A 7,985-nucleotide genomic window follows, 5' to 3' on the forward strand; every position below is an offset into this window, starting at 1 on the left:
TAGTTTAAAACACACACGTCATCAATGACGCTTGTATGTGAAACTTGTGCCATTTTGAAGTAACCCAAACTCATCGATGCTGATATGCATGTGAAAAACCTGCCCAAATCATTTACTTATCAATTGTTTGAATAAGTATTGTTTTTTTTTTTTTTGCGGTAAAGATCATTGTATTAAAGTAAAAAAGTAAGCAAAAAGTAGAAGGAAGATATACAACAACAGAACGTCCTCAAGAAGATGAGGCAGGAACCTTCAGTTCCAAATCTTTCATACAAGGTTACATGCATCATTCTTTTTCCCAAAAAGCTCTATTGCTTTTCTCGTGTCCTCTTTGATGGTTGTAATCACTAGTCTCCCCAAGTGCGGTCTATAAGACACTAGATTGTTCCTGTGTCACACATGAGTGCTTGGTTCACATTACCTACAGAATGAACCAGAAAAGGAGACAGATGCAGGCTAACTATGAAGTATTGTTCAATGAACGTAGAGCCTTGATCCATGAAGACAATGCTGCAAGTAAATTGTTGCCAAAGGAATCAAAGTTAAATTATTCAAGCTTAAAGGAGAACCAATGTTGTTATTGTCTTTTGTAGGGTCATCGCAAGAATGATTTCCCATGCTTCAAGAAGCTCCATGAGGAGATGACCACACCCTTTGTCCTAATTTTAGCTTCAACTATGACATCAATGGTCATCAAGAAGGTTGAAGGTTAGTAGAAGAGGAATCACATTTCCCACCACCTTCCAGCTTTATGGATAGATAGGGGGGTATATGCCCAATGCCCATCTCTCATAAGTAACGACCAGTGTTTTTTGTAAGGCCCCCATTTATAAGGACTACCGATGGTATGAGCATTGAGCATCGGTAGGTTCCTCGTTGCACACTAGATGAGATCTCATGGTGACCGTTTGATGTTTAGGAAATGGTAGAAAGAATGTCTAGTGGTAGTAATTCAAGGTCCCACCAATTATCAAACTAAAGGGTCACATCTCACAATTCCTACACTACTAAGTAACACTATGTCTAATGTGCATTCAAGGGTTATTTAAACATCCCTTATATGTAATTTTTTCATGAACATAATGAGCCCTAAGCTTATTGACTTTTTTCAATTCCCTTTTGTAAATGTATTTCTATAACTTTACCTTTTTAAAAACTCGTCCATTTGAACTCATGTGGTAACCTATATCTTTCGAAGGACCATGCTAGACAATGGTAAGAAGTTTACTCCTTGGCTTTAGGATGTTTCTTACCGCCCATTGAATTTAGCTCTTGAGTTGGCAAAGAAGATGAAACAAGGTGGGGAGCTGTTTTTACCTATGTCAATATTGCTGCAAATCCATTAGCACCACCGACCCAGAGTAGGAGGCCTTAGTGTAGGAGTGCTAGGAAATATTTCGCACTTCTAGCTTGCCTCCATCCTTAACAACCACTAGTTTGGCCGGAGGATCATAGAAGTGAGCTCATTCCTAGAGCGTCACCTCCTAGCAAGCACGCCTATTGGCATGCAAGGCGGAGCTTGAGAAATAGTTAGAGGAGTTGCTATAAAACGGTTATTCTAGGTTTTAGATTCACTTATTCCAGTTCACTTGTTTGTTCACGTGTTATGTCTCTTTTTTAAGTTTGAATTCGATTTTGGTTCATTGTTCTGAAATTTGGGTTCATTTTTTAAGTTTCAAGTTATTGTTCCGAGTTTTGGACTCTCGGTTCACTTCTATACTTTAAATATCTATATGTGTGTGTGTGTGAGTGTATCTACATATATATGTGTATATATGTGTGTGTGTGTGTGTGTGTGTGTGTGTGTGTGTGTGTGTGTGTGTGTACATATATATGTGTATATATATGTACACACACACACACACACATATATGTATATTGCATAAAAGCACAATTTTATTAAAGAAAAAGAAATATTTACAAAGGAAAAGGGCGCCTTTCAGCAAAGGCAAAACTAATGCCATAGTTGGCTTAACGTTACAAGCTTCATTGCAAAGACCAAGAAAACGGATAGCTTTACGAATCTCTTCAAGCTTGTTTCAACCGGTATCCTCCTGGCTGGAATTCTTTAGAAAGAAACCTCATTCGTGAAGTTCCACTCTTAAAGATTGAAGCATTTGATATGATGAGCAACCTGACCCGTCTACGTTGGGATAAAGACCCGCTCCAGCGGGTCTCAAAGTTGAGATCATAGATTCCTTTAATAAAATTTAAGGTTTCATTTATAAATCTGAAATTTTGAGGAATTTCACTTGGCTCTCTCTCTCTCTCTCTCTCTATATATATATATATATATAATTTTTTAAATTTAAATATAAAAAATATATAGATTTTTTGTTTATTGGAATTTCTCTCTCTCTCTCTCTCTCTCTCTCTCTCTCTCTCTCTCTCTCTCTCTCTCTCTCTCTCTCTCTCTCTCTCTCGGGCCCTCTCTCTATCTCTCTCTGTACTCTATCTTACTCTCTCCTATCCTCTTTTTCCTCTCTCTCTCGTGCCCTCTCTCTTTATTCTGTCTCTATCTTTCACTCTCTTACTCTCTCCCTCTCTCTCTCTCTCTTTCTCTCTCTCTCTTGTTGGAGGTGGTGGCCTTCACCCCTCAAATAGTGTGTGGAGCATGGTTTAATGAAGGAGGTTTGCGGCGGCTGTGACACATGGATTTGGGGATATAAAATCCCATAGGCATTAGAGCCCCCTTGGGGGCCTTGAATATAAAGAGACTATCGGACCCTCCTCTCTCATCCTCCCTAGGAGGGAGAGGAGGTATGACATGGCTAGGAGATGGGGGATTGGGACCCCCCGCACTCGATGTTACCTTGGGCATGTGGCAGCTTGCATGGCTGCCTACAGTGGTATCAGAGCCGTGTAAAAGAGGCATTGGAGTGGAAACAAGGCTGGTTTTGTTAGAGACCGCGCTGGTTGCCACTTGTGGACTGTGCGAATTTATTGGGTGTGGCCCCTATGTTGACAACACATGGCGGATGAAAGTTTTGTGGTGGTGGATTGTCGCAATTCGTGCGGTGGCTCGAAGTGCGACATTAAGACGACTGGTCCTTCTTGAAATGCTCTCACATGGCAGGCTCCCTTGCGGCATTTGGGAGATGTACCCGTGGAATTTATTGGTGGATGGTCCTTGTTAATTGACCCGACCTTGTATTGGCCATGGCCAGGTTTGGTCAGCACCAAGTTTGGTTTGCCTCGGGGTTTGGTCACAGGGGGGTGTTGGAGGTGGTGGCCTTCACCCCTCACACAGTGTTTGGAGCATGGTTTAATGAAGGAGGCTCGCTACTGTGACACGTGGATTTGGGGATATAAAATCCCATAAGCATTGGAGTCCCCTTGGGGGCATTGGATATAAAGAGACTATCTCTCCTCTCTCATCCTTCTCGAGGTTTTTTGGGAGGGAGAGGAGGTATGACGCAGCTAGGAAATGGGGGATTGGGACCCCTCGCACTCAGCGTTACATTGGACATGTGGTAGCTTGCATGGCTGCCTACATCTCTCTCTCTCTCTCTCTCTCTCTCTCTCTCTCTCTCTCTCTCCTATTCACTCTCCTCTCTCCTCTCATGCTCTCTCTCGATCGCTTTGGCTTTATGTGTGTGTGTGTGTGTGTGTGTGTGTGTGTGTGTGTGTGTGTGTCCCTCCCTCCCTCTCTCTCTCTCTCTCTCTCTCTCTCTCTCTCTCTCTCCCTCTCGCCCTCTGTCTATCCTTCCCCTCCTCCCTCCCCCCTGCCTCTCTCTCTCTCTCTCTCTCTCTCTCTCTCTCTCTCTCTGTGTCTCTCTCTGTGTCTCTCTCCCTCTCTCTCTCTCTCACTCACTCGCTCCCTCCTCTCCATCTCCCTCTCCCTTATTGTCCTGTCTCTCTGTCTCTACATACACACACACACACACACAAATATATATATATAATTTTTAATAGAATCTCTTATACAATATATTAAACAATATGTTATGTTATAATATATTTTAATATATATTAAATATTATATTATATTGAAGATTAACATCTCTCTCTCTCTCTCTCTCTCTCTCTCTCTCTCTCTCTCTTTCTCTCCCCCCCCTCTTGGGCCCTCTCTCTCTCGCTCTCTCTCTCTCTCTCTCTATATTTGTTAGCAATATTTGCCTTAGGGGCCTTGGTGTGGTCCTAACCCTCTCATGGTACCTTGGTAGTATGGAAAAATAAAGGGGGGCAAGGAGACCCTTGATGGCATTGGACACGTACTTGACTATCCCATAAGCCTGGGATTCATCTGTGGTATTGGTATACAATGAAGTTGATAAGCCCCTCAATCAATTGGAGAAAAAAAGCACAACCACACCACGAAAACGACAGCAGACTAGGTACAATCTCCCCCCCCCTAGATGAGTGGCTCACACTTCCTTATCTAGAGTATTTATGATATTTCATAAAAGCACCAAGGAGCCAAAATTATCCCTCTTCCAAAATGAGGGATTTGCTTTACATAGCCATCTTAGGGCCCAAAAATGAATCATGTCCACTACAAAATATATTGCTCAAACTTGCAATAATAAAGCAAATACAAAATTGGCCCATGGCCATATATAATGCATTGTGCGACACCTCGATCAGTACCCTCGCACTAACTCCAATCCTCGCTATGAGTTCCATCACCTGTACTCAAGCCGCCAATTACATTAGTTATTAACAATCGATTGAACGAATCACCGAACCAACTGATTCCAACATAACCGCGCTCAAAGCACAATAATGAAGCACAACACCAATAACACTAGCGACATCAGAATTAACATGGAATCGCCCACAATACCGACCATCTAGCATGGCAAAACACAAGCTAGTTAGACGTCCCCAACTAACCACACAAAGTATCCACTAGGACCCCCGCCGCGTCCGATGCGTTCCTATGGAGTACTTTGCCATAGTCACACTTGGCTAAAATAATAATGTCCAAAGCAAGATATACCAGAAAAATAAATTTTCGTAACATCGGATTGCAACTAACCTCAGTTGCGTGTTTGATTATAGGAACTAATGAGGTCTGGAAAAGTTCGAAAGAACCGCTCAGGCATCCACTGAGCATCATCTCTCAAATGATTCTTAAATTTGAGCAAGTATTTAGTATAGATATTTCCTTTTCGGGTCGAGGTCTGTTGATGATCAATAATGCATTCGGGTTCTAGAATTCCTTCTTCATCAACAATCAATGGAGCCTCTTCATAGACAGGATGAATAGGTAAGGGCCCTTTGAAGGGCTTTAAGAGGCTAATATGGAAAGCATTATGTATTTTCCAATTATCAAGTAATTCAAGCCTATAAGCTAGGTCATTGATTTTCTGAATCACCTTGAATGGTCCATAAAAACGTGGGGACATCTTGATTACTAGCCATTTCTCAACACTCTTCAATCTTCTTTTCTCAATCCGAAGAAGTACATAATCACCTTCTTTAAAAAGCATGTGTTTCCGTTTCTTATTAGCTTGTTTTGTGTACTCTTGAGTGATTGCAATGGCTTCTCGAACCTCTTTGAGAATATTTTGATAGTCATGGGTAAATGCATATGCTGCCTCCACTCTATGGGTCAATCGTGTGATAGAAATAGGTAAAACCTTCCCATAGATAATCTCAAAGGGGCCTCTTCCAGTTGCAGAATGAGGAGTATTATTATAAGCAAACTGTAAGAGATGAATGTATTTGTCCCAAGTCTTTGGTTGACTTTCCGCATAAGCTCTTATCATATCCAGAATAGTACTGTTTGTAATTTCAATTTGTCCATTCGATTTTGGATGAAAAGCTGATGAGAAATCTAGCTTAGTGCCTAGATTATGAAATAATGCAGTCCAAAAATTACTGCAAAACTTCGAATCTCAATCAGACACTGTAATCTTTGGCAAGCCATGATGAACAAAGATATGCTTGATGAATAAATGTGCAGCTTGCTGAGCTATTAAAGTCTTCTTGCATGGGATGAAATAAGCTTGCTTACTAAAGCGATCTACTATCGTCCAAATCATATCATTTTGATTCGCTGTAGTAGGAAAACCTGTTATGAAATCCATGGATATTTGTTCCCAAGGTTGCATAGGAATAGGCAAAGGCATCAGCAATCCTGGGGTCTTTCCTTTATAACTCTTGATCTTCTGGCAAGTGATACATTTGGCTACAAACTTAGCTACATCTTTTCTTATTGTAGGCCAATGAAATTCCCTTGCTATCACTTGTAAAGTGGCAGTCACTCCCCTATGTCTCATATATGGTGGTTGGTACATTTCCTCCATTACAATTTGTCTAAAGGGTCGAGTGATACATAATTTCTTTTGATAAAAGAGGTATCCATCATTACATGAATAGTCCAACATAGGATTCTAATTATTATTCTCTAATTTGTTCCATGTATCGAAAAAGTCTAGATCCCCTTGATAAGAATTCTTCATACCTTTGAAAGGCTGGGTCTCTATAGTAGTGATGTGATTAATACTTGGCTTTCTGCTAAGAACATCAGCAACTACATTTTCTTTTCTAGTTTGATACTAAATAAATGTGGGAAATAGCCCAAAAGGCTTTACAAGGCTTCATATGGCAATAAATGTGGAAACTTGATACTTTGCTAATTAGATTTGATAAGAAACTCAGCCCCCATCAAATAATGTTTCCACATTTGTAAGGCATACACAACAGCGGTTAATTCTTTATCATATGTGCTATAATTGCATTCCGCTGGTTTTAATTTTCGGCTCTCATATGTATTGGATGTCCATCTTGCATAAGCATGGCTCCAATTCCATATCCACTAGCATCGATTACAACTACAAAGAATGGTCTAGAGAAATCGGGTAGTTGCAACACAGGAGCTTGTGTGAGAGCTTCTTTCAAAGTTGTAAAAGATTTATCTTGGCACTCGGTTCATAAGAAATGTTTAGCTTTCCTAAGAAGGTATGTCAATGGGGATGTGCAATGTATGCAAAATTCTTGACAAACTTTCTATAAAAGCTACACAATCCCAAGAATGATCTTAATTCATGTATATCTCGGGGTTTAGGCCATGTGACTATGCACTCAATCTTCTTTGGATTTACTCAAATCCCATCAAACGAATACAATGTGGCCCAAATACTCTATCTGATCTTGAAAGAAACTACTCTTTTCAAGATTAATGTACAATTGATTTTCTTTCAAGAGTGAAAAGACTAGCTTTAAATGTTCCTTATGCTCCTCAACATCTTTGCTAAACACCAGAATATCATCGAAAAATACTGCCACACAATCTTGGTGTTTAAGAAAGATTCGGTTCACCATTCTACTAAAAGTAGCTGGAGCATTAGTTAGCCCAAAAGGCATAACTAGGAACTCATAATGTCTTGTTTGAGTTCTAAAGGTAGTCTTGTATATATCCTCTTCTACCATACGAACTTGATGATAGCCAGATTTGAGATCTATCTTACTAAAGACCTTGGCCTCTTTCAATTTGTCCAAAAGATCATTAATCCTAGGGATTGGATATTTGTTCTTCACTGTGAATTGGCTTCTTGATTCAAGCTTCTTCAAATTTCGCTTTTCTCTCTCTCTTTTAAAAAAAATAAATAAATAAAATGCCTTTGCTAGTCGATGGAGTGACCTCGCACTTCGTGTGTCGCTAATTGTCGAAAAATGTTGCCTTTGAAAAGTTCTCCCTTTAAGGGTCTTTTTGTGACCCCTTTGGGTTCCCTTAAGAGGGGTATTTAACCCTTTTATTTAAAAAAAAAAACATTGAGGCCTTTGAGCCTTATAACTTATCCCTTTGTTTTAATCGTCAAAGTACCTTTGACTTTTGTTGCATATGATCTCGGGTTTTTTAACCCAAGGTCTGCTCAGTGCTATTTCTTTTGAGGATAGTGAGGGCCTGAGCCGCCTAACGACTACGATTGTTTCCGATGTCCAAGGGTGCAAAATTGCAAACCTCAAAGTCCGCACTGCACGCGAGCCGAAAATTGAAATATTGTAGGAGGGCTGGTCGTAGGCTGCTACTCGAT

This window comes from Dipteris shenzhenensis, chromosome 17, assembly GCF_047967505.1.
Source record: "Dipteris shenzhenensis isolate YYH24624 ecotype China chromosome 17, Dip_SZ_1.0, whole genome shotgun sequence".
Lineage (NCBI taxonomy): Eukaryota > Viridiplantae > Streptophyta > Polypodiopsida > Gleicheniales > Dipteridaceae > Dipteris > Dipteris shenzhenensis.